Source organism: Salmo salar, chromosome 06 (assembly GCF_965601325.2).
Source record: "Salmo salar chromosome 06, fSalSal1, whole genome shotgun sequence".
Lineage (NCBI taxonomy): Eukaryota > Metazoa > Chordata > Actinopteri > Salmoniformes > Salmonidae > Salmo > Salmo salar.
The window spans coordinates 63,469,099-63,495,022 of record NC_138296.1 but is presented as its reverse complement, the minus strand read 5'-3'; the positions used below and the strand labels follow the sequence as shown (position 1 = coordinate 63,495,022).

General features: G+C 41.8%; 1 protein-coding gene across 10 annotated transcripts in view; it reads right to left on the bottom strand.

Moving 5' to 3' along the window:
• Nucleotides 1-17,954, bottom strand: part of LOC106607744 (TGF-beta-activated kinase 1 and MAP3K7-binding protein 2) — a 73,461-nt gene extending 55,507 nt beyond the window's left edge. For 6 of the 10 annotated variants that reach the window (XM_014205024.3, XM_014205026.3, XM_014205030.3 and 3 more), the window contains exon 1: nucleotides 17,624-17,953. The gene's annotated coding sequence lies outside the window, so the exon portion shown is untranslated. Of the gene's footprint in view, nucleotides 1-17,623 lie in introns of all 10 variants that reach the window. The other 4 variants (XM_014205027.3, XM_014205028.3, XM_014205025.3 and 1 more) reach the window with 2 other exon arrangements.
• Nucleotides 17,955-25,924: the final 7,970 nt, after the last annotated feature.

Sequence of the window (25,924 nt, the reverse complement as noted above, 5' to 3'; positions counted from 1 at the left end):
ATCACTACTTTTTTATGAGAGGTATTGACATGTTGAATGCACCGAGCTGTCTGTCTAAACTACTGGCACACAGCTTGGACACCCATGCATACCCCACAAGACATGCCACAAGAGGTCTCTTCACAGTACCCAAGTCCAGAACAGACTATGGGAGACACACAGTACTACATAGAGCCATGACTACATGGAGCAGTAAAATTAGATTGTAAAAACAGATAAAAAAAACACCTTATGGAACAGCGGGGACTGTGAAGCAACACAAACATTGGTACAGACACATGCATGCACACACGCACACAATAACATACGCACTATACATGCACGTGGATTTAGTACTGTAGATATGTGGTAGTGCTGGAGTAGGGGCCTGAGGACACACAGTGTGTTGTGAAATCTGTGAATGTATTGCAATGTTTAAAAAAAATTATAAACTGCCTTAATTTTGCTGGACCCCAGGAAGAGTAGCTGCTGCTTTGGCAGCAGCTAATGGGGATCCATAATAAATACAAATACAAATTTCAAGTTCAAGTAGGCTACTTCAAACCCCTTGTATTGTTTAAAATTGCAGGTGTAACATGGAAACCGAAATGTATTTGTCGTGGTATTTCATTACCAGATCATGTTGTGAAGAAGCCCACTAAACTATGTAATTTGTTGTCACTATATCCAGAATAATTCATAGGAATAGCATTGGGTGCTGCGCAATAGTCTATCCAACACAATTGCGCACAGTAGATCTAACGAGACCATGCTGTAAATCGATCAGGCAACAATAGATGACATCAACATCAATTCGCTAGGGATATTGGATCCAACGTGGATCCAGGCACAACTGTCTTCACTTTTCTCCTAGACCCGCATGACTAATGTTCCTACTCCATTGACCTACTGTACTGCTTGCTCATAAATGGAAACAGGACAATCATTATTTAAGTGCACAATACAGCCTTTCTCTAACAATGCTAAATAAACGTGACTCGAGAGTTGCACTGCTGTCTTTCCAAATATCCCTGTTTAAAATTGCACCCTATAACCTATATAGGGCCCATAGGGCTCTGGTCAAAAGTAGTGCCATTTGGGATGAAGCTGCAGCAAGGGAAGGGATGCTTGAAAACCCCTTCATTAGCAGGAAAAGCATGCTCTCTAATTATTCTGCTGTTTTCTATGCTGATATACTGCTGGTGTTGCTGAGGAGGGCTATTTTGGGGCTCAGCTGAACGAATACAAACTGAAGGGAAGGTGTGCTGATTAGTAGGCTAATTCGAAAAAGAGAAAATGCTTTGATTTGAGTAATGACACTGATTCTAGGGGAAAACACACTGTAGTTATTTGAGGTAGAGAATACAGACTGATTTAAGTAGTGGAAAATACTACCCAAGGTCAAGGGGAGAGGGGGGGACAGAGTGCACAGAGTCTCACTATAGGATATACTTCTCCAAGTTCCTGAAGCAACAGACACTAAAAAGGTAGCTAGGCTATAATAATACCTTTGACTGCACACACAACATGTTGAGCGTAACAAATGAGACACCAAAATATTCTGGACATTCCTTGCAAACACCTTTATTCCAGCACTTGGGCTATTGTTGCATCACATGCGCTATCACAACAGTTGTTCATTACTTGACCATTATTCAGAAAATTCCTTACTGGATCAGATGATCGTATGAAAATAGCACGGCGTAACTAATCAGCTGGACACCAAATGCGCATCCCAACAACTATTATGCATAACTATTGAAGAACCACGTTAATGACAGTATCAATTTAGGTTTTAAGTATCAACTTAAGGTGACTCTTTTGGTTAGAAGCATTTGATTTTTCAATCGCATACATAATGTTGGATTTGTGTGCCCATAAAAACTGTTTTCACCTCATAACATAAGGAGAGGGTTAAACATAAGGGCTAAAAATAGGTTTTAGCCTCCCGAGTGGCGCAGTGGTCTAAGGTACTGCATCACAGTGCCAGCTGTGCCACTAGATTCTGGGTTCGAGTCCAGGCTCTGTCGCAGCCAGCCGCGACCGGGAGACACATGGGGCGGCGCACAATTGGCCCAGTGCTGTCCGGTTTAGGGGAGGGTTTGGCCGTTCATGTCCCATCGCGCACTAGCGACTCCTGTGGCGGGCCGGGCACAGTGCAAGCTGACATGGTCGCCAGGTGTACGGTGTTTCCTCTGACACATTGATGTGGCTGGCTTCCGGGTTAAGTGGGTATTGTGTCAAGAAGCAGTGCGGCTTGGTTGGGTTGTGTTTGGGAGGCCGCACGGCTCTCGACCTTCGCCTCTCCCGAGTCCGTACGGGAGTTGCAACGATGAGACAAGACTGCAACTACCCATTTGGATACCACGAATTTGTGAAGAAAAAGGGGTAAAAGTAAAAAAAAAGTTTTAAATCAACTTGTGAATTTTATTGAATATAGCTATGTTTCCCCCTTATATCTGAATGTAATGACATGAAAAAAATTGGCTGATTATTATCAATGACATCAACAGCTGTAACAAGTTGTCCAGTGTAGGAAATCCTCACTGTTACCCTAGTTTATAGAAAGACCCTACTCCCCAATTCCATGACTTAGTTAATTAACCCCATTTGTTATGGATTCACTCTTTAGCAATAGCTAGGTTTCCATCAAATTGGCGACAGATTTTCATGAGAATATTCTCAAATCTGCATAAAATGAAATATGTGCATTTTCCCACCAGAGACGTGTTTCCATCAAATTGACTTGTTTTGGATAAAAGGCTGTGCGTGATGGAAATTCCATTAAATTCCCATGTACCGAACAAAAAGTGAATTGGATTTCCATTGCATTTTCAACTCTACTGATGGTTTTGTCACAAGAAATGTTGCGTTATATAGCGAATGTGCCCACTCTGATATTGGCACGTGCGCTCTAGCCAAAAGCTTGACGCGAGTATAGCTGATGATGAAATTATTATGGACAAAAGAGTGAGATTATTTTTACTTGTCAAACTGCAGCCAAGCATCGATCATCATGTCACTAGAAAAAAGACCCTCAATATTTATTGGAAAGGAGCATCAAGCTAAAAAGTGTGCACTTTCACCACCCTGTGAAGTTCATCATACCTTACTTCACCTGTAGCCTACGAAACTGCATGCTTTCCCGAGTCATAGTGAGAGGACCACACAATATATCAAGTTCACTTATTATATCAATATTTGCGCATAAAAGTGTTTCCACCGCCATTTCTTGCATAATTCATTTTACAGACACAAAAAGATCCCACCTTGTCCAGCGGTTTTTGGTTTCGTCGACATTTGGAAAGTTTACCTGACAAATTTGCTGCTCCATTAGGCCTGTCATAACATTTCTTATCCGACATGTACTTTACTTGCATAAAAAGGTTGGATGGAAACCTGGTTATAGTCCTCTTGTCAAGTAACATTTTTAAAAGTGTGGTGGTTCTACTGGTTTATGTCAGGTTACAATTTTGTGTTTAACTTTGTTTTGTTAGTAAAAAAAAAACTCTAACCACAATCCATCTCAAGTGGTTGGAATCTTTTGAACTGAGAGATTACATGCAGTGGACCCTGCAAAATCTACCACAGTAGTATTCCAACAATGTGTTAATAACCTTATCAACATATAATAATTCAGTAATACAAAGTGTCTCTTACAACTATGCTCTAATGGTGGTGGATTCAACATATCAGTTGCAGTGTCATACTCAGTCGATGCATGCAATTTAACCCCTGAACTGGAAAGTCCACCATGTGAAATGAAGGATTGCATTGAAAGCTAAGGAGTTATAGGAGAGCTGCTTTACCAAGGGGGGGCGGGGTTCAACTGAGTCTCTCTTCCTGACAGCCAGGCAGCCACACACAGGCCAAGGTGGGGGAGGGTAAAATCCAGATGCTCTTTCTCTTCCTGAGACAGACCTGCTGCACTGGGCAAAATGTAATGCATCCTTATTGTCTACTTACTACTCTCATAGAGATAAGGCCACATGACTATAAAATAAAAATGTAGTGTCCACCTGGTAGGGTATTTGTGATGTAATATTTAACCTACTTTCATCTACTTTACGGTGTAGCTATTACTGAGCGAACTATGAACATGCTCTGGTGCTAAAATTAACAAAATGCGGTGACTGACAGAACGGAAGGTAAGCCAACATGACTTCCTAGGTTAAATTGCCTCTGTACTGTTGACCCAAACAACAAGCACTTGTACTCAAGCCTAGTGTTGCACGGTATCCCGAAACGTTGGTACTTTTTGATACTAGAGCATGAAAATCTGTTTGGTACTAGAATTTTTGTTACTATCGGTACTTCTGTCAATAATGTCTCACCTTGTCTACTGATTGAGAGAGGAACCAAGTCTTTCTATCAACGCAGCCGATGTCCCCTTATAGCACAAGAGCACAAGAGTGCCTGCTCCGTGACTACTCCACTTACTCATTGCTAGCTCTAGCCTGTCCTGAGGAACCACTGCACTCACTCGGAGTCTGGGCTGAATCACCAATTATGCTGCACAGAAGTTAAAGGGATACTTCAGGATTTTGGCAATGAAGCCCTTAATCTACTCTACTTGCCCAGAGTCAGATGAACTCATGGATACCATTTTTATGTCTCTGCATTCAGTATGAAGGAAGTTAAGAGGTAGTATCTGGAAGTTAATGGTATCTACCAGCATACTAGCAGTTACTATAGGCTTACAGTCATTGTGCTAACGCTAGTTAACAATTGCACTAAAGCTAGTTAGCAACTTCTTTCAAACTGCGCACAGAGACATAAAAAAGGTATGGACGAGTTCATCTGACTCCGGGGAAGAAGATAAAGGGCTTCATTGCCAAAATCCTGAAGTATCCCTTTAACACACTTGAATAATGCAACACAGCATGTAGAAATGTTGAAACTGTTAATTACTGTTCGCAAAACAATGTCCATTACAGGCTAGAACACTTTACAATGCAAGAGATACCGGTAGCTTCCACCTTGGTAGACTAGCTTACCTTGCTAGCTTACAGCTAATGCTAACATCAATTGATTACCCTAATACCCTGTTTATGATAATATGCAAACCATAATGTCAAATATTGCTGATTTCAAAGCTGATTGTCACCAAAAACTAATTAACTTCGTGTCCCCCGCCTCATGTCTCTCCCAGTCAAGGGCTGTGGTCCAATCGTGTTTATTTTTACCTCCTCAGCCCTCGCGCTAGGCACTTTCCCTCGGGGGAATCCCTGTTGATTGCAATCTTAAGTGGCGGACCAATTAACAAAAGTTGCCCCCTCGGCCCTTGATTTAGCTTAAAGGAGCAAGTGAACAACTTTGATAACTTGCAGGGTTGATATGACCCATAATTCAATGCAAACTGTAGTCAAATGTCAAATTTAATCAACTCGCAGTATTTGGGGGCATTTGAGACAAAATTACCATGCTAGCTTGCTAGGTGACTAGCTAAAAATATATACATAGCTGTGGCAAATGGGAATAAAACGCTCAAAATGGCAGACTCATAGTGAGGATACTATAAAACGTAGTTTGCTAGCTAGCGTCATAGACATATTTTTGGCAATCCTGAAATTTTATTGGAATAAATTACCAAACTATAAAACTAGCTAGCCAGCTATGGGTAACTGTAGCTAGCTACCTGACAGGAGTGCTAGCTTGCTAGGTACGTTACATCAACAGCTTCAGGATTTCCACCAAGGACGTTGCCTCTCCGATCATCACTCTCCCTCGTTTGGTTCACTTGGATGTGACGATGTAAAACGTCATTCATGGGCTGAGGGTTTAGGGCCGAGGGCTGTCTACTTCACGTTTGGACCGCAGTCAAAGATCATCTTTGCTTGAGCCTTGAACTGTCTGTGTGTGAATGATGTCATGGGTCTTAAAGAGACAGCGCATACTTTTATAAAATAAGAGATTGCTTCTTCTGTGCAAATGTTGTTGATCAATACAATAAAATAAGTCCCAAATGGACGGGAAACAGATTGTTTTTCATATGTAGCCCCATGAAATCAGCCAAAACAAGCTCAATAACTCAATGGTCAAGTGCGAGTGTTAGTTCACAAAAGTTTTATTTTAAAATATTTAAAATATATAAATATTGATTCATTAATGTACACATAAAAAAATCTAAAATGTAATAAACTCAAAAGATCTGTCTGGATCAAGTGCCATTCTGCGACTTTGGCTAAAACGCCTTATTTTGTTGCTGCGGTATCATTTTGGTATTGAGTATCTTGATGGTATCGAGTATTGTGATACTAAACCTGCTATCGGTATCAAAGTCTAAAATCATGACAACACGACTCAAGCCAACACACTCATACAGTTATCCTTCCCCCTACCTAGTGAAAAACATTGTCTCTCTCTGACTGGGAAGAGGTTGCTGTTCAAATGATTAACCTCAAAACAGGTTTTTCAGGAGAGAGCATTCATGTCTTGGCAATAATCGGAACTGACTATTAGTGCATGAAATAAAAAAGCACACTAATACATATTCTTTGTTTTTCAGCTTTGGTTCCATAACATCTACTTACAGATGTAGGATCTTAATTTGATCACCCTGATGTTGCAGGAAATGTCCTGCATAGCAGGAAATGCAAACGTGTAGTGTATTTGAGGTTTAAAAGGGCTTCTAACGTTTGTGATTTCCACATAGAAAATGTCAGACTTGATTTGTATGTATCAAAAATGTCCATTCATTATAATCGACACAATAATTCACATTTCCTCTTGCTGCAAGATTATTTACCTTGTCCAATTTGTGTGTTTGCAAACAGCACATTTGTAAACCACAAATATGCAGGGAGACAATACTTTGAATGCAAGCTCGCAAACAATATCAAACAAGTCACTTCATTCTAATTCACTAACTCAACACTCTATAGCCTAAATGTTTACTCTCCCTTCATTCACACTCACAAAACGCAGAGCAGAGGCTGCTGAGGGGAGGACGGCTCGAACACATGGAGCACCAGCCATTCCCACAAGCCCGTCCTCCCCAATTAAGGTGCCACCAACCTCCTGTGACACAGAGTCATTGAAGAAATACCCTCACCCCACTCACCAAAGAATGGCTAACCAGCAGGCCTTTCCCAGCAAGCAACATATTTGCCCAGCTAAAGACACACATGGTTTCAGTTAGGGGTCTGCACCTATAAACAGTTGGCCATGGCAGCTTATTGGTCAGGAAGTTCAATGTTTACTGCAAGTCAAGACAGGCACAAGCTGCTAATGAATGATACTCTACCCCCAACACCATCAGCAACACCAACACAATCATTGAAGACCAATAGAGAAGTGATTCTAGAAAGCCTAGTAGTCCTTTAAATGGACTGCACTTGGCCTTTTACAATCAGACTATTGACAAATCACGGTTGTTGAAAATTCAATATTTTAACATTGTAGTAACAGGAATACCACAAACGAACATTCACACGTTGAGTTTTAATACATGGAATATCTGGAATATCACCAAATTATTTGGAATAGATTTAAAGCTGCAATATGTAACTTTTTGGGCGACCAGACCAAAATCACATAGAAATGTGAGTTATAGATCTGTCATTCAAATTGAAAGCAAGTCTACGGTTTTGTCTACACTTGACACTTACATGCGACTTCTGATATCAGAATACGAAGCTCGCAATGAAAAGATGGTTCTAGATGCACAGAAGTCGCTTTGTGGTCTGATTGTGTTCAGATCTGGTTGACCACTTCAGGTGGTCAGGGATGCATTGTGTACGGATTTCTCCTCAGTCTGGATGCATTCAGGCTACCGAAATCGCATACAGTGGGCGACATAATCAGCACTCCTCCCACAAGTCTTCAGAAAACGTGTGTTTTGGGACCGAGAGGGACCTTTTCATTATAACATTGGAGGTAATACGCTCCTAGTTTGTGGTGTTTACTGGCCTCATAAGTGCTAGCCGGCCAGCTAATATTTAGAGCAATCATTTTAAGTTTGGCTAGAGTTATGCCCCCTTTAGCTTTGCTTTCTGGCTAGCTACAGCGGATAGCTGGCTACTTAGCTACAGTAGTTAGCTACTGCCATTAGTTGTTGTTGTGTTATTATCATATTTAGCCTATTCCCCCGCCTATTTTATTATCATAATACAAAATTTGCAAGAACTGTCAAGTCTAAACACGGTCTAAGAAGCGGAAGATCTGTTCTGTGTGCGCTATTTCTATACTTCCCCATTCTTAAGTTCAGTTTTTGCATCTTTTACTTTTGGTTTTGTACACCAGCTTCAAACAGCTGAAAATACAATATTTTTGGGTTATTGAAAATATATTTCACAGTGGTTTAGATGGTGCTGTAGGACTATTTTCCATTGTTTGTGTTATTTGTTAACATCTCCCCTTCACGTGAGAGATCGCTATCACCTCTAGCTTGTGGATTCAGCCAATCAGACTGTCACCATGCACCCCACACTCTGCCCACTCTGACCACTGATCACGTATCCTGTCATTGGTCAGATGCTCTTAGCTAGCCCAGCTCTGGCCAGTCAGGTCCGTTGCATGCTCTCTCAAGAGTATAAGTATTGCCTGGGTCTGAACTTTCCATTCCATGAGTGTGGGTGGACTGTTATTATCTCTAGTGTAATTTCTATGTGTAACATCTCATTCCAAAATCATGGGCATTAATATGGAGTTGGTCCCCCCCCTTTGCTGCTATAATAGTCTCCACTCTTCTGGGAAGGTTTTCCACTAGATGTTGGAACATTGCTGCGGGGATTTGCATCCATTCAGCCACAAGAGCATTAGTGAGGTCGGGCACTGATGTTGGGCGATTAGGCCTGGCTCGTAGTCTGCGTTCCAATTCATCCCAAAGGTGTTTGATGGGGTTGAGGTCAGGGCTCTGTGCAGGCCAGTCAAGTTCTTCCACACCGATCTCGACACACCATTTCTGTATGGACCTGGCCTTGTGCACAGGGGCCTTGTCATGCTGAAACAGGAAAGGGCCTTCCACAGACTGTTGCCACAAAGTTGGAAGCACAGAATTGTCTAGAATGTCATTGTATGCTGTAGCATTAAGATTTCTCTTAACTGGAACTAAGGGGCTTAGCCAAAAGCATGAAAAACAACCCCAGACCATTATTCCCCCCTCCACCAAACTTTACAGTTGGCACTAAGCATTGGGGCAGGTAGCGTTCTCCTGGCATCCGCCAAACCCAGATTCGTCCGTCGGACTGCCAGATGAGGAAGCGAGATTCATCACTCCAGAGAACGCGTTTCCACTGCTCCAGAGTCAAATGGCGGCGAGCCTTACACCACTCCAGCCGACGCTTGCCATTGCGCATGGTGGTCTTAGTCTGGTGAGCGGCTGTTCGGCCATGGAAACCCATTTCATTAAGCTCCCGACGAACAGTCCTTGTGCTGACATTGCTTCCAAGGCAGTTTGGAACTCGGTAGTGAGTGTTGCAACCGAGGACAGTCGATTTTTACGCGCTACGCAGTCCAGTTCCATGAGCTTGTGTGGCCTACCACTTCGCGGCTGAGCCCTTGTTGCTCCTAGACATTTCCACTTCACAATAACTGCACTTACAGTTGACCAGGGCAGCTCTAGCCGGCAGAAATTTGACAAACTGACTTGTTGGAAAGGTGACATCCTATGAGGGTGCCACGTTGAATGTCACTGAGCTCTTCAGTAAGGCCATTCAACTGCCAATATTTATCTATGGAGATTGTATGGCTGTGTGCTCAATTTTTATACACCTGTCAGCAATGGGTGTGGCTAAAATAGCAAAATCCGGCCTCCCAAGTGGCGCAGCGGTCTAAGGCACTGTATCGCAGTGCTTGAGGCGTCACTACAGACTCGGATTTGATCCCAGGCTGTGTCACAACCGGCCGTGACCAAGAGTCTCAAAGGGCGGCGTACAATTGGCCCAGCGTCGACCGGGTTAGGGGAGTGTTTGGCCGGAGGGGCTTTTCTTGGCTCATCGCTTCTAGCAACTCCTTGTGGCAGGCCGGGCGCCTGCAGCCTGACTCTGGTCGTCAGTTGAACGGTTTTTCATCTGACACATTGGTGCGGCTGGTTTCCGGTTTAAGCGAGCGGGTGTTAAGAAGCACACTTTGGCGGGTCTTGTTTCAGAAGACGCATGACTCAACCGTCGCCTCTCCCGAGCCTGTTGGGGAATTGCAGCAATGAGACCTGATCGAAATAGGGGAGGAAAAGAGTGTAAAATACAAAAACATTTAAGCGAAAACCACTAATTTGAAGGGGTGTCCACATACTTTGTATCTATAGTGTACTTGTTATTTATGTTGACCATTTGTATAGCCTAATTGTATGGTATTAGGGTAACATGTTTATACTCTGCTGTTGTTATTATTGTTAGCAATCATGCTAGTCGTTACGCCTGTATTACTATGTAGGGTAAGTGTACCTATTAAGCCAACCAAAATCTAAGTTTAGACATTTCTAACATATACTGCCCTTAATTTTTGTAAGAAAGGAGGTCATGAAATGAAAGACTAATCTCTCATGTGAAGTTGAATTACTTTACTTACGTAACAGTTTAGCTTCCGTCCCTCTCCTCGCCCCTACCCGGGCTCGAACCAGGGAACCTCTGCACACATAGATAACAGCCACCCTCGAAGCATCATTACCCATCACTCCACAAAAGCCGCGGCCCTTGCAGAGCAAGGGGAACAACTACTTCAAGGTCTCAGAGCGAGTGACGTCACTGATTGAAACGCTATTAGCACGAACCCCGCTAACTAGTATAGATCATATTGAAGAATATTGCTTTATTGTCATTTACATTCTGTATAGAGGGAGTGCTTTTTGTGCTACTGTACGCTTTATGTCCACCTGAGATATATGTAAAATTTTCAAAAATGGCATCCATGTATAACAATGCAAGTTTAATTTAAAAGTAATATAACAGAAAATGCATTTAAAATATATTATCTTATTGTAGTTCACCAAGTTATGTTGCTACTGTAAGACTGACATGCAGGAACAACTGCTAGCATGAAAAACGAATAATTTCAATTGGCAAGAAATAGTCATGAATGCTCATGAAATATGCTATCATGTGCATAAATCAGCACATTAATCTATTACTTTTAGATAGAGTATGATCACTTATCTGAGATGGTGCTAAAAATATCTGGAAAATGTGTTCATCTGAGGGTCACCTCAACACCCAAAGAATGTTACAGCTTTGAAATTGGCCACAAGTTGGAACTTACACATAATTGTCAATAACTTAATAATAAAACATCTGATTGGGTTAGAATTAAATAAGTTATGGATATAACAACCAGATAAATTAGTTGAACATTAAACAGCAGAAAATGTAATTTTTCTAAATCCAAAGATGGAAGTGGGCTTAGTTGGTACATGTGCATAATAGGAACGCTTACCCTAATACCTAGTTATTAGATACAGTCCTTAACTATTGTGCTATTGCAGTTCTGTTCCATTTCTATTTGCTGTTGTAGTCCATTTGATATGCATACATACATTTAGCTTTATTCATTCCATTCCATGTGTATATTCATTATTCCTTTCATGTCTATTACACAACCATCCCCATGTACATCTCCTTATTCCCGCCTAGCTGAGTCGCTCTTTTTCACCTATAATGTCAATTTCTATGCATAATATGGGTCATATCATTAAAAGTACCAGAGAGACTACTCTGGAAATGTGGTGTGTTTGAAATAGAGCTGTCAAAGGATTAAAATAATTAATTGCGAATTATCACATGACTTTCTGTAGTTAATCATGATTAAATACATTTTTGAATTTGCTCAAATCTGGCCCTAAAGAAAGATTTTTCATTTAAAAAGCAGTGCATTGGGCCTCCTGAGTGGCGCAGCGGTCGTGCAACATGTAGCTGCGTCACTAGTGATCCTGGTTCGAGCCGGGCGCATGCACGCTGACACGGTCGCCAGGTGTATGGTGTTTCCTCCGACACATTGGTGCGGCTGGCTTCCGGGTTAAGCAAGCATTGTGTCAGGAAGCAGTGTGGCTTGGCGGGGTCATGTTTCGGAGGACACACGGCTCTCGACCTTCGCCTCTCCCAAGTACATACGGGAGTTGCAGCGATGGGACAAGACTGTAACTACCAATTGGGGAGAAAAAGGGGAGAGAAAAAATATATAATAAAAGAAACGGTGCATTGAGTTACAGGCATACTATGCTTTGGTTGTAAGGCATGGAAACACAAAATAATCTGTATCAGAAACAAAATGATCCCAATGTTTTAGGCAGACCAACCCTGTATTATCAATGTTCTTGAAGTTTATCACTTGCTCACAGGCACACACACACACACACACACACACACACACACACACACACACACACACACACACACACACACACACACACGCGCACTGTTAAAGCTTAATTCAGCCAGGCATTCTAAATGAGTGTTCTCACAATTTCTGATTGGAGGGTTGAGTAAAGGAAAAAAGAACTGTCTCTATGGATACAAAGAACAAAGAGCACTTAAAGTGGAACTGACAGTGTTTTAACTACTTTTCAGATATGAAACAGACAATCATAATATCAGTCACAAAGATCAAATTCCCAGTTTATGCTACAAAACCAACTTTATAAGAGGTTTTAAAAATAGGTTTTATTTGACTCAACATTCTAATGAGGTACACTAAGGCATTGTTGGCAGAATAGATGGATACAGTTCAATGCATGATTAATATTATTCACCAATACATTTCTTGGTAGTCCAAAAAATATTGCTATCAGGTTGTAAATCACAGCTGGCCAGGTACACTGTTTGCTGCCTCCATTCGGGATGCACTGTTTCAGTTTCAATGACTCAATATGTTGGACAATAACGGATGAATGTAACTAAGGCTGGGAATGTCAACACAATCAAACTAGCAAGGGCAATGATCACAAGTAAGTCATAATGTGGCTAATAGGCTAGCGTATCAACAGTGCATTCGGAAAGAATTCAGACCCCTTGACAACTTTCCACATTTTGTTACGTTACAGCCTTATTCTAAAATTTATGAAATAAAACATTTTCCTCATCAATCTACACACAATACCCCATAATGAAAACAGGTTTTTAGAAATTGTTTCACATCTATTACAGAAATACCTTATTTACATAAGTATTCAGACCCTTTGCTATGAGACTCGAAATTGAGTTCAAGTGCATCCTGTTTCCATTTTTCTAAATCTTGATTGGAGTCCACCTGCGGTAAATTCAATTGATTGGACACGATTCAGAAAGGCACACACCTGTCTACATAAGGTCCCACAGTTGAATGTGCATGTCAGAGCAAAAACCAAGCCAATAGCCCTCCTCAGCAACACCAGCAGTATATCAACAGATCTGGGAAAGGGTACCAAAACATTTCTGTAGCGTTGAAGGTCCCCAAAAACACAGTGGCCTCCATCATTCTTAAATGGAAGAAGTTTGGAACCACCAATCTCTTCCTAGAGCTGGCCCCCGTGGCCAAACTGAGCAATCGGGGGAGAAGGGCCTTGGTCAGGGAGCTGACCAAGAACCCGATGGTCACACTGACAGAGCTCCAGAGTTCCTCTGTGGAGATGAGAAAATCTTCCAGAAGGACAACCATCTCTGCAGCACTCCACCAATCAGGCCTTTATGGGAGAGTGGCCAGACGGAAGCCACTCTTCAGTAAAAGGCACATGACAGCCTACTTGGAGATTGCAAAAAGGCACCTAAAGACTCTCAAATCATGAGAAACAAATATTCTCTGGTCTGATGAAACCAAGATTGAATGCTTTGGCCTGAATTCCAAGAGTCACGTCTGGAGGAAACCTGGCACCATCCCTACGGTGAAGCATGGTGGTGGCAGCATCATGCTGTGGGGATGTTTTTCAGCGGCAGGGAGACTAGTCAGGATCGAGGGAAAGATGAACGGAGCAGAGTACAGAGAGATCCTTGATGAAAACTTGCTCCAGAGTGCTCAGGTCTTCAGACTGGGGCGAAGGTTTACCTTTCAACAGGACAACGACCCTAAGCACACAGCCAAGACAACGCAGGAGTGGCTTCGGGACAAGTTTTTGAATGTCCTTGAGTGGCCCAGCCAGAAAAGAAAAACACGGGGCCTAACGTTAGCTAGATAGCTAACTAGCCACTAGGAGGATGTCAAGTCATGTCATTGGAGGAGTGGTTGAGTGACTGACTTTTTCCCCTCATATTGTTTTTCGGTGGCTATACACAGCTAGAGATGCAGATGTCATTTGGTAGCAAGAACTTGAACGACTGTTATTCAGTTAGCATATCTCTTGCATTCGCATAATCCCTCTGGCTAGCTACTCCGATTTCAGAGCACTCTCGTCTGAGTGTGCCAAAGCGCAGAATAACTGATGACTATATGCAAGACAGTAAACGTAGGCAAAACAATAGTTAGTCACGAATGCTCTAGATAATATGTTAACAGCCTAGCTAACCGGCTCTGCTAGGACGAGTAAAATAGTCAAAGTGAGGTGTTCTCTCATTTGTGTCTGGAAGCAGCTAGCTAGCAAGCTACAATTTCCCATCGTTTATCAGTGCAATTTTGACAGCCAACTACAAGCTGAAAAAGTTTGAGAGGGTTTATCTAGTGTTCCTTCAGTATATTTTAGCTCATCTTGTGCTGGCTAGCATTAATTATTCTTGTTGTTGTTGATGTGCATAACTGAGGGAGACAGAGCCTACCTTTTCATGGTTGTTTGATCAATAGTCCCCAAATGTAAGAGGACTCCCGTGGTATTTACATATTTGCAAAACTCCATTCAGGTATATTTTGTGGCTTTTGGCGAATGCGTTCTAATGATCAAAAGTCGCGCCATTGCAACTTCCTGTAAACACACAGGAGGCTGAACAAATTTGGCTTGGCCCCTAAGACCCTGACAAACTTTTACAGATGCACAATTGAGAGCATCCTGTTGGGCTGTATCACCGCCTGGTACGGCAACTGCACCGCCCGCAACCGCAGGGCTCTCCAGATGGTGGAGGGCTCAACGCATCACCGGGGGCACACTGCCTGCCTTTCAAGACACCTACAGCACCCAATGTCCCAGGAAGGCCCAAAAGATCATCAAATACATCAACCACCGTGCCATGGCCTGTTCACCCCGCTACCATCTAGAAGGCGATGCCAGTACAGGTGCATCAAAGCTGGGACCGAGAGACTGAAAAACAGCTTCTATCTCAAGGCCATCAGACAGTTAAATAGACATCACTAGCCGGCTACAACCCGGTTACTCAACCCTGCACCTTAGAGGCTGCTGCCCTATATGCATAGACATGGAATCACTGGTCACTTTAATAATGGAACACTAATCACTTTAATAATGTTTACATACTGCTTTACTCATTTCATATGTATATACTGTATTATATTCTACTGTATTTTAGTCAATGCCACTCCGACATTGCTCGTCCTAATATTATTTTACTTTTAGATTTGTGTGTATTGTTGTGAATTGTTAGATACTACCGCACTGTTGGAGCTAAGAACTCAAGCATTTCGCTACACCTGCAATAACATCTGCTAAATATGTGTTTGTGACCAATAAATTTGATTTGAAAGTGAATGGCAAGCCTGTGTGGCAATGGCTTGTTTGCATAAAGGCCTACTGTAGCTCTGATCGGCCATGGTGCACCGGTCTGCGTAGACTCCGGTCCTGGACAAGATATATGTTTTTATTCCGTTTTATTTACTGCAGTGTCTATTACTTGTCCAAATGCACGGCCGTGTTCCCACTCCATATTGATATAGAATTTTCACAAATGCCTTATTATACGTAATTCCCAAACATTCTACGAATTTATGAAAACGTGAAAATGATCTAAGTGATCGCTTGTCAGAAAATGTTTAAGAAAGTGACATATTCTTCCTGGGGGTGTATATGAACAGATGCTGTCATTTCCACTTTAAACCTATCCAACAATGTTATGAATAACAATAACAATAGGTCAGCCAGGTCTGAGTTCATGTAGGCTAATACAGCTGTTAAATCTAGCCTAGCTAGGCTACTTCAACATGAACTAGACACAAGCAGCTACAACAAGAATTGGGATACAAATCTTTTGACCTGAGAACTAGAACAAAAACAGTAGCTAAATGGAAAGGATGTCCTGTTCTGAATAAAATCATTGAGGGAAGTTTGAGTTATATCAAGAGGCACTCAGCCATGGATTTGTAAACATTATTTTGCTTAGCTAGCTCACTAACATTAGCATAACTAGCTCACTAGCTACTTCTGTACAAAATTATGTTTTGCTGTTATTTATTTTTTACATTTAACCTTTATTTAACCAGGTAGGCTAGTTGAGAACAAGTTCTCATATACAACTAATATGAATATCTCAAAAGTATCCTTTTTGATTTTACTTATTTTTTTTTTTACATATTGTTGAAAACAATGTTTCTGATAGAAATGTAAAAATCATTTCAAACATCCTTTATACCAATTAAGATTCTATGTGAGAATTGCCAGAACAACATGAGCTACCCAAAATATTTGCAGGCTGTCCTTGCATGGAATCACCCTATAATTGTATCAACATTTACGAACAAGGTTAGTAATGTGTCAAACCCACCCCTACACATGATCCCCTGCACCTATACATATGAGAGCTGTCAAACCTTTCATCCTGAAGGGACATTTAAATGTATAGCTAGGCCAAGTCTGCTCAGATGATCAAACTAACTAACATAAGGAAGCAAACAAACAAATCTAAATCCAATAGAATAACATACACATTAACATATAGCCGAATTGAGAGAATGTGTAAAACCATATTTCATATACGTTCTATAGAAGGGAAGGTGAGAGTACGTTTGACTCATCAAGGTAATTCGATTCGTGCATCAATACACTTCATATAATGTAGGCTAGTCTACTGGAGACTTTCGATTAGCCTACTTATTATAGGTTGGGCCTGTGCTATGCCATTCGGTACTCCTAGTTAATACGTCTCTAGGCAATATTTGGTGAAGGCCCATCAATGGAATGAAAGGAAAGACAGTCCATCATAATTGCAAAGCAGTGTTTTATGTGTAACACGTTTAGATGCTGGGACCAATTGTAACACAAAGTGTTACTTTTTCGAAGCATCAAACGTCACCGTAAATGACCAGCAAAACTATCGCGACTTGCGAGCTGCTATGTTACCAAGCTAACTAACTTTTTGACAAGCGTAAAACTATTTCAAGGTTCTTTGAAGTTACAACACTTGTTATAATCATATTGGCGTAGTAACTTAGTTGTGCACTCAGAACACCATGGATGACGAGGTTTTTCAAGAAACCTCAATGGAAAAATGTAGCTACAGTGTAGCCTATAAGCTACAAAACATGCACGTCAGCTTTAAAATGTACGGTGGAACTATAAATGCAATGTACACAGCTAAATGTTATTACAAATGTGTAATAACACATTCATGCTGGACACAACAAATCGCACATAAGACGAAATCGCTCGCGAGATTGCCTACACCAGTTGCAGTCAAACACTTTTTCACACTTGAAAAGCCGACAGCAGAACGTTTTTTTCTTCGTTTTCTTTTTACCAGAGGGATGTGGAGTCGCACACGTATTTCGAGCATGTTAGTCGGGAAAGTTAGACCGAATTTTCATCTACAGTAACTAAACAACAACTTCAAACCACTTCTGGGCCTATTCTGAGGCATTCGCTTACCGTCTCCGCCGCTCCCCGGGCCACCTTCAACACCCGAGACACAGCCACCGAATCTCCACAGGGCCGTGGTGCTGAAAGAAGAGCGGAGGGGGGGGGGGGGGGGGGGGGACTTCGTGAACTGAGTTTCTACGGGACTCAGGCCTTCTCTGTTTTGACTCGAGTGGGGGGGTTACTACAGCCCCCCGCTGTTTCAGAGACACGGGAATTATTTTGACAGCTCTTCTTCTTTACCCCCTCTATTCCCACCTTATTTTCTCTTTTCTTTTCTTACGTCCAACAGATACAAATCAAAATACTGTCACGGAATATGGCGGCTGCATAAGCGAGCGCCTATCGCGAGACTATTTTTTCTCCTAGAGGAAAGTTTTGTTAGGGGAGAGGAAGTATGATTGCTAAATGCTCTGTAGAAGCAGACGCAGGCAGAGAATGAAACGTTAGTGGTAACTGGTAATATTATTTGAAAGGAAACTGTCAACAGACGTGTGGAAGAAATACAGGTGGGGTGGTAGAGGGTGCTTGTTAGGTCTATGTCTAATAATCTCAACTACTGAGAAAGTTAGGTTACAATAGTTACAGTCACCTACAAAATGATTGACAATTATTAAAATACTGTATAAAATAAATAATACGAATACTGAGCTATATTGTATGTAACAAAAAAATACATTATGTTATTTTATATTATATTAATAGAATTGCTCATAGAAATAGATTTTGTTTCACAAGTAATAAGTTATTGGCACTGTTATGGAGTAGTTTGGCAGCCCCATGCATCTCAATATAAGAATATTAGCAGGCTAGTTAATCGTTTTCGTAGCAGCACCCCTAAATATTCTTATAAATAAAATAAAACAACAAAAGGCCTCATGGACACCAAACCAATGTGCATTAACATTCTATCTTTTTGTCAAAGCAACAAAAATAACTAGGGCTATACAAAACTTGGAGAAATGTTGGGGTTAAGTGGGTTAAAATCTTCAGAGAAATCACAGAGACTGCACAGAGGAACATGTAAAAATGCAGAATTTTAGCAAGTCTTCATTCATATTAAAAATCAGATGTATTGAATTGTCCATTTATTCTATATTAAAGGGCACTTCAATTAATATAACGTGCTTTTAAAATCCAATATTGGTGCACAATTTCTACATAAAATATCAAAGGGACACAAAAGGGACTTGTGGAATGACCCACCTACTGTAAAATATGGTGGTGGATATTTAACATTATGGGGCTGTTTTGCTTCCACTGGTCCTAGGGCCCTTGTTAAGGTCAACGGCATCATGAACTCTACCAAGTACCAAGACTTTTTAGCCAAAAATCTGGTTGCCTCCACCAGGAGGATGAAACTTGGCCACAAATGCATCTTCCAGCAAGACAATGAGACCAAGCACAAAATCAACATTTTGCAATGGCCATCTCAATCTCCGGACTTGAGCCGTGGTTTGAAATGACGAGGGCAGTCCATAAGCGCAGACTGGAGGATCTGGAAAGATTCTGTATGGAGGAATGGCCTAAGATCCATCCCAATGTGCTCTCCAATCTCATGAAACATTATAGAAAAACGCTCAATGTCGTTATTCTTGCAAGGGAAGGGTGAATAAAGTATTGAAAACAGGGGTGCCAATACTTTTGGGAGAAAAAAGTATTAGTTGTTAAGCAAAATCTCTTTCTCTGAGGAATTGTATTAGTATAAAATAATATAATTTTCACATTTTTTTGGAGCATGCAATACAGCTCAGTATTGTAACTATTTATTTTATACACTCTTTTTTTGCTCATCTTTATCAAGGATGCCAATTATTTTGAAGGTGACTTCACTCTTAGAAAAAAGTGTTCCAAAAGGGTTATTTGCGGAGGGATAGGGTTCAACCAACAACTGTTTTCATCTGAATAACCTTTTTTTGGAAAACAAGGGTTCTTTGTAAGGCAAAGGGTTCTAAGAACCGTTTTGGAAGAAAGGGTTCTTGAATCATTCTTCGTAAGGCAAGAAAGATTCTTTGGAAGACAAGAATAATTCTTTGGAAGGCAAGAAGGGTTACATAGAGCCCTTCTGAATCTGAGTAAGCTTTTTTATTGTAATTTTTAATAGTGCCTCAGCATTAGGGTTTACCTCAGTGTTTAAACTTTAATATCAGGAGCTTGAGTAATCTGATACATTTAAAAAGATGTGAGAATGTTTTAAACTACCCATTTTATGGGAATATTTGTGCATGTATCTGGTATTACCTTAATCATTTTACATATACAGTACTGACATAGTTGATTTATTTGCCATGATTTCTGACTTTCAAATTAGTCTTGTCTGTGATTTTATTGAGCAGAGAGTAGGAGATTAGAAGGAAATGAGTGAACCAGCAGTGTATTGTGTGGTTTACAGCAAATTGGCCAGTTTTACCTAGTATTGACGTTTTCGTTGTAACATGTTTAGTTTTGATTCTGAGTTAAAGTGGAACTGACAGTGTTTTAACTACTTTGCAGATATGAAACAAACAGACAACCATAATATCAGTCAAAAATATACAATTCCCAGTTTATGCTACAAAATCTGCTTTATAAGGTTTTAAAAATAGGTTATTTTTGACAAAACATTTCATGACGTAGAGTAAGGCATTGTTGGCAGAATAGATGGATGCAGTTCAATAAATGTAGTCCAACAAATATTGCTATCAGGTTGTAAATCACAGCTGGCCAGGTACACTGTTGGCTGCCTCTGTTCAGGGTGCACTGTTTCAGTTTCAATGACTCCGTATTTTGGACAAAAACAGACGAATGTCACTAACTAAGGCTGGGAATGTCAATATAATCAAAATAGTAAGAGCAATTATCACAAGTCAGTCATAACGTGGCTAATATGCTAGCTTATTTATTTATGTAGCATGCTAAAAACACAGAACCTTAGCTAGCTAGCCAGCTGCTGGGAGGTTGTTATGCAACAGAGGCCGTTGAGAGGAGGACGGCTCATAATAATGGCTGGAACAGAGCAAATGGAATGGCATCAAACACATGGAAACCATGTGCTTTATGTATTTGACACCATTCCACCTATTCCGCTCCAGCCATTACCACGAGCCCGTCCTCCCCAATTAAGATGCCACCAACCTCCTGTGATGTTACGTCATTGGAGGAGTGGGTGAGTGGCCGACTTTTCCCCCCATATCGCTTTTCTGTGGCTACAGCTAGAGATGCAGGCGTCCTTTGGTTAGCTAACAAGAAATGTGAATCACTTTGCTAGCTAGCTATGCTCAACTTGTACGTCTGTTAACCAGAGTTAGCATGTCTCTTAGTTGTCAATCAAATGAATTTGGCATTGATCAAATGGGCTGGAAGTCAAGTTCCCATTCAGTTGTCAAAACGTGTGTTGGACAGGCATGCATTGGCAGGCAAGATGTAGAAGGGAGAAGAAGCTAATATAGTTTATCAGTGCAATTTTGAACACAACTACAAGCTGAAAAAGTTTGAGAGGGTTTCCCTCGTTATCAACTGTTCCCTCGTTAGATTTTAGCTCATCTAGCTCTGGCTAACATTAATTGTTGATCTTGTTGTTGTTGATGTGCATAGGCAACTGAGGGAGAGCCTACCTTAAAATTCTAAATTAAATAGCTAAATAATCCATAGTATGACCATCTTAAAACAATTCCATACGTCAGTTTAGAACCCCCCCTATGAACAACCCTACATAAAGAGTTTGCCTTTCATGCCAGCGACCTGAGTTTGCTTCCGTGCCCCGCTGTTCGATACATTGGTGTCAGAAGCGGGATGGCGGCCGTGAGGCCATTGGAAAGCATGGCCGGGACATGTGTGAGGGGGCTGAGTAGTCGAAGCACTTGGACCTGCCTTCCCGTTCGGAGTGGTAAGTGTAGCGATCCTCGCTATATGAGCCATATTACAATTCCTACCTTGTGGGTTAGTTCTTTTAATATGAACAAAAAAAAAGGTATCCAACAGACAGAACAGATTGGATTTTTTTTTTAAACAGCATGTCCATGACAACACAGCTGGTGGACTGCTATACTAGAGCTGGGAGCCAGTGGGAGGTCAGTATGGTCATGTGGGTGGTCACTGTGTGTGTTTGCCACGAAGAGACGAGTTCTGCGGGAGCGAGACCTACAGTAGAGCAAGAAAAAAAACAACTGTAGTTTCTAGCGTCCCTGTGTTCGGTGTAGGATTTAGAGGTTATTCATATAGTACAAAAATAACTTACTCTACTGTAAGTCTGTATTCTTTCTGTAGGTATTTCTGTGAATTTCTATACTTATTGATATCCATCCCATTCCTCATTAGGCTTACCACCATCACATTATATTATGGAGTGAGAGCATTCCCACTACAGAGATGGAACAAAACTATTCAGTGTTAACAACAACTTTAATGACATGCCAACTCTCCCCCAATTGAACTGGGAAGTGGAAGTGAGGATTTAACATTCCTGGTACCTGTCATGGTTAATTAAGACATGTGGGAGTGAGGAGGAAGTGGATAGGGTTGTGTGACTCATTCATTAGGGGTCACTCTGGGCAATCAACAAACAACCAGTCTTTGTAGGGGAGTGTTTATAGGGCATCATTCACACATTGGGCTTGTTCGACTTCAACTGCCAACTGATTGATTTACAAATCACTATGCATCATAAATAACTACTCATTATTAGTAGTTTTAGTAGTTAGTCACAATTTACTCACAATGCATCACAGATGACATGCTCTCCAACACGGCCCTCACTCCATTGGGGATCATGGATGGCCAGCTATGACAGGACTGGGAGTTACAATTAATACATCATCATACACTGTGTCACTGGGTTCACCCTCCTCCATTACCAGGAGATTGTAAACACACCGGACAGGTCCTCCTGGCTAAAACTACTGTTTCCACTTTCTGGGTGCTCTGTATGTGCTGTTCTTTGTCATTTAGTCAGCCCTCACTGTTATATTGGATGGTTGAATGTGTCTGTCAAGACATCATAAACAGGTGTCCCATTTAAGTTGTTTTATTGATGTGGACCGAGTCTCTTACTGGGTTGCATTAACCCACACATGGGGTAAGTGAAAAAACAGACGTTTTCTCGTGAAAAAGGACGCCGCATTTGTTCTTCAGTGGACTATGTGGAAACACATGGCATCTCGTGTGTCTGCGTAATGCAGTGACTCACAAACACACTCACTCAGTCTTACACATAGACATTTCTTTTTTAACCTTTGTTTAACTAGGCAAGTCAGTTAAGAACAAATTCTTATTTTACAATGGCTGCCTACCCGGCCAAACCCTCCCCTATACTGCGCCGCCCTATGGTGTGTCGCCCTATGGGACTCCCGATCACGGCCGGTTGTGATACAGCCCGGGATTGAACCAGGGTCTGTAGTGACGCCTCTAGCACTGAGATGCAGTGCCTTAGACCGCTGCTCCCTTCGGGAGCCACATACACGCACACACACACAAACACAGACTGTGGCCCCTGCTATCTGCACAGAATGTGATCTGCTTGATATACACGTGGGGGGTGAGGACTCAGAGATACTTAGTGTGTATGTCAAAGGGGAGGGCAGTCAATGAGTCATCAAAAGATATGTATTTTTTTTAAACTTCCCAAAAACATCCAATAACTTAACACTATGTTGGATAGGAATTTTATGAAGTGGCTTTGTCTCATTCTGCAAGTGCCATGTGTGGGATAGAGGTAGACACTGGACAGGGTGCATTGGCACCTCCCAGTCAAACATCAAGAGGGAAAGGGGTGGCCCTGGTCATCCTCCCTGGCTGTCGCTGTCGCCTTGCGTCAAGGTGAAGAATATTTCACAGAATGTTATAAGGAGCTTTACACCGTTACCAAATCCCTTCCTTCTTATGCACATGCTGTACTGGTCTTCGAGCACATAAATTATCACAGTGACAACTTCATAGGGGGACAGAGGGGAGGAAAAGTGCAGCTCATGCCAAAAAATAAGACTGTTTGCAGTCAAAAACAAAGCCACGCCACTGCATGTGGTGGGGCTATGTCCTGCAGCGCGCTCCTCAGATAGGCTTCCTGGGAAACAAGGCCGGCCACCCACATTCCTGGCATGGAAAGAGGCGCTTTTCTCACGGTCTGAGGACAGCCTGCCTGTCTTGGGTCAACAGTGTGGTGATTTAGTTTGCAGCGGCTGCGGGTCTCCACTCATTGTTCTGCTCCGAGCAAACTTTAGGCGCCCAATGTGCCTATCCAGTGTCCACTGACCTTGCAGCAGGTCTAGTTTCTCTCCTACTAACAAGTGTGAAACAAGGCTTGTGGAGCAGTGGCGGTTATAGACCATTTCAACTGGGGGGGGGGGGGGGGGGGGGGGGCAAGCTGGGGCCAGTTGTACTGTTAGAGGGGCCAGTTACATTAGATGTTATTGTTGTCATATCGTTTTCTTCACTGCATTGCAGGCATTAGCAGGCAAAAGACCATGTTCCACGTTGCCACTGTCTAATAACGGATGTAAAAAAAGATTGATAGCAAAAAAAGGGGGTTCAAAATTGTTGTCACAGGGGCACTGCCCCCCCCCCCCCCCCCCCCCAGAATCGCCCCTGTTGTGGAGGAGTGTACTTAGGCGGCAGGGGGGTTGTGTGTGTGTGTATGTGTGTGTGTATGTCTTAGGGGGAGGCGAATGGGGAGGTGAGGACATGAATGTTACCCAGTCCTCTTCAGGGATCAGCAGCATGAGGGGATGTTGGACGGGACATTCTAAGCACAGAGAAACTGTTATTCTCCTTTATGAATTTTACAGAGCACTGACAGTAATTATAGGTACAGGGAGAATTTGCACTCCATGTCGGTTTTCAGTTTCTAAACAAGCAATTATATGCTTACTAATAAGTGTTGTTATAATAATATAACAAGTTATACCATGGCATTGTTGAATACTTGTTTCTGATTGTCTTGAAGGACATTCTACACCGTGCATTATCGAAGTGATAATACCATACCGTGCCAATATATCCTATAAACACCGGCTTTGAGGGCATTATTACTTTTATATAACTGGTTACCAACACATTCAAATAATGATTGACATAATATTTTTTATTAAAAACATTATTTTCATTAATTGATTCATACTATTTCATTCTTCCACCATATATAGTCAGTGGATTGCGCAGTCAGATGGAACAGAGTAAATAGGCATTTCAACATCATAGTTTTAGCTGGTGGTAATTTGTGGAATAGACACCGGATGGAATGGGGTTTTAACTAATCTGCATTCAGGATTAGACCCACCCATTGCATAATTCCCTATAATGCACAGTATTCAATCGCTATAGTTCATTCTTCATTCTTGTTTGAGCTGCTTTTGAAAGCAAAGGTCGAATTGAAAAAAGTGTTGGCATTGTTGAATTCGATTTTCATAATGGCAAGCTAGGACTGATGGTTTGGTTAGCTAAACTACCAAAGTATGTTTGTTTACCACGGCAACTATTGTACTGTAGCTATGCAGTTAACCTGCTAGCTACTTCAGTGGATGTTGAACACATTTCTAGCGGCAAATGTGTTACATTTGGTATGAAAGGGATAATCAACTCGAGGCTATATGCGCTCTCCGTAAAGTAATGCAACTCTGGAAGGTCAGTTCACTCCGGTAGCGCGTCGTGGAACACACCTTCCAAGTCCCCCATTATTTCCCATAGAACGCATAGAGCCTCGTTGATTATCCCATACATATTACCAAATATCTAGGCAAATCCAATTTTATGAATTTGGGTTTTAATTCAATAGTTTTGAACTGGTTTCTAAAATCTTTGTTCATATGCCAGTTTTAACCAATAAATTAATTGTAAGACTTTGCAGCTTAATTGGGTGTTTTAACGTTTCTGTTGTCAAACGTAGCCCTACCCACCAAGCAGTGCTGTGCTTCTTCAGACAGTAGAGTTGAGTGGCTTAAGGGCTGAGATCCGGACCTAGATATGCTGTTCTCCCCCAACAGCCTGACCCTCTGTAGATCAGCCCAGCATTCCTCCCTCCCAACCTTTAGGGGTCTGAGGGAACACACTCACAACCACCACTGGCTACTTCTGGAGAGGACACACAAACAGAAACCAACATAATCTCTCCCCTGGGATGTTCCCTGAGGCTCCTAGCAAGGCCCCATAGGGCTAGCAAGATCTTCCCCCAAACGAGGATGGAAAATTAGTCTCACTAGGTGACCTTTCCCTTTAGATGATTCCTTAGTCAGCGTTCAAGCAGTGGACTCCACATCCATAACTGATGCCCATGTGTCTCCCTTAGAGCTTTCACTGATGCTGTAGCCTCTCCACTGGGGCTGAAAACACAGGTGTTTTACTGTC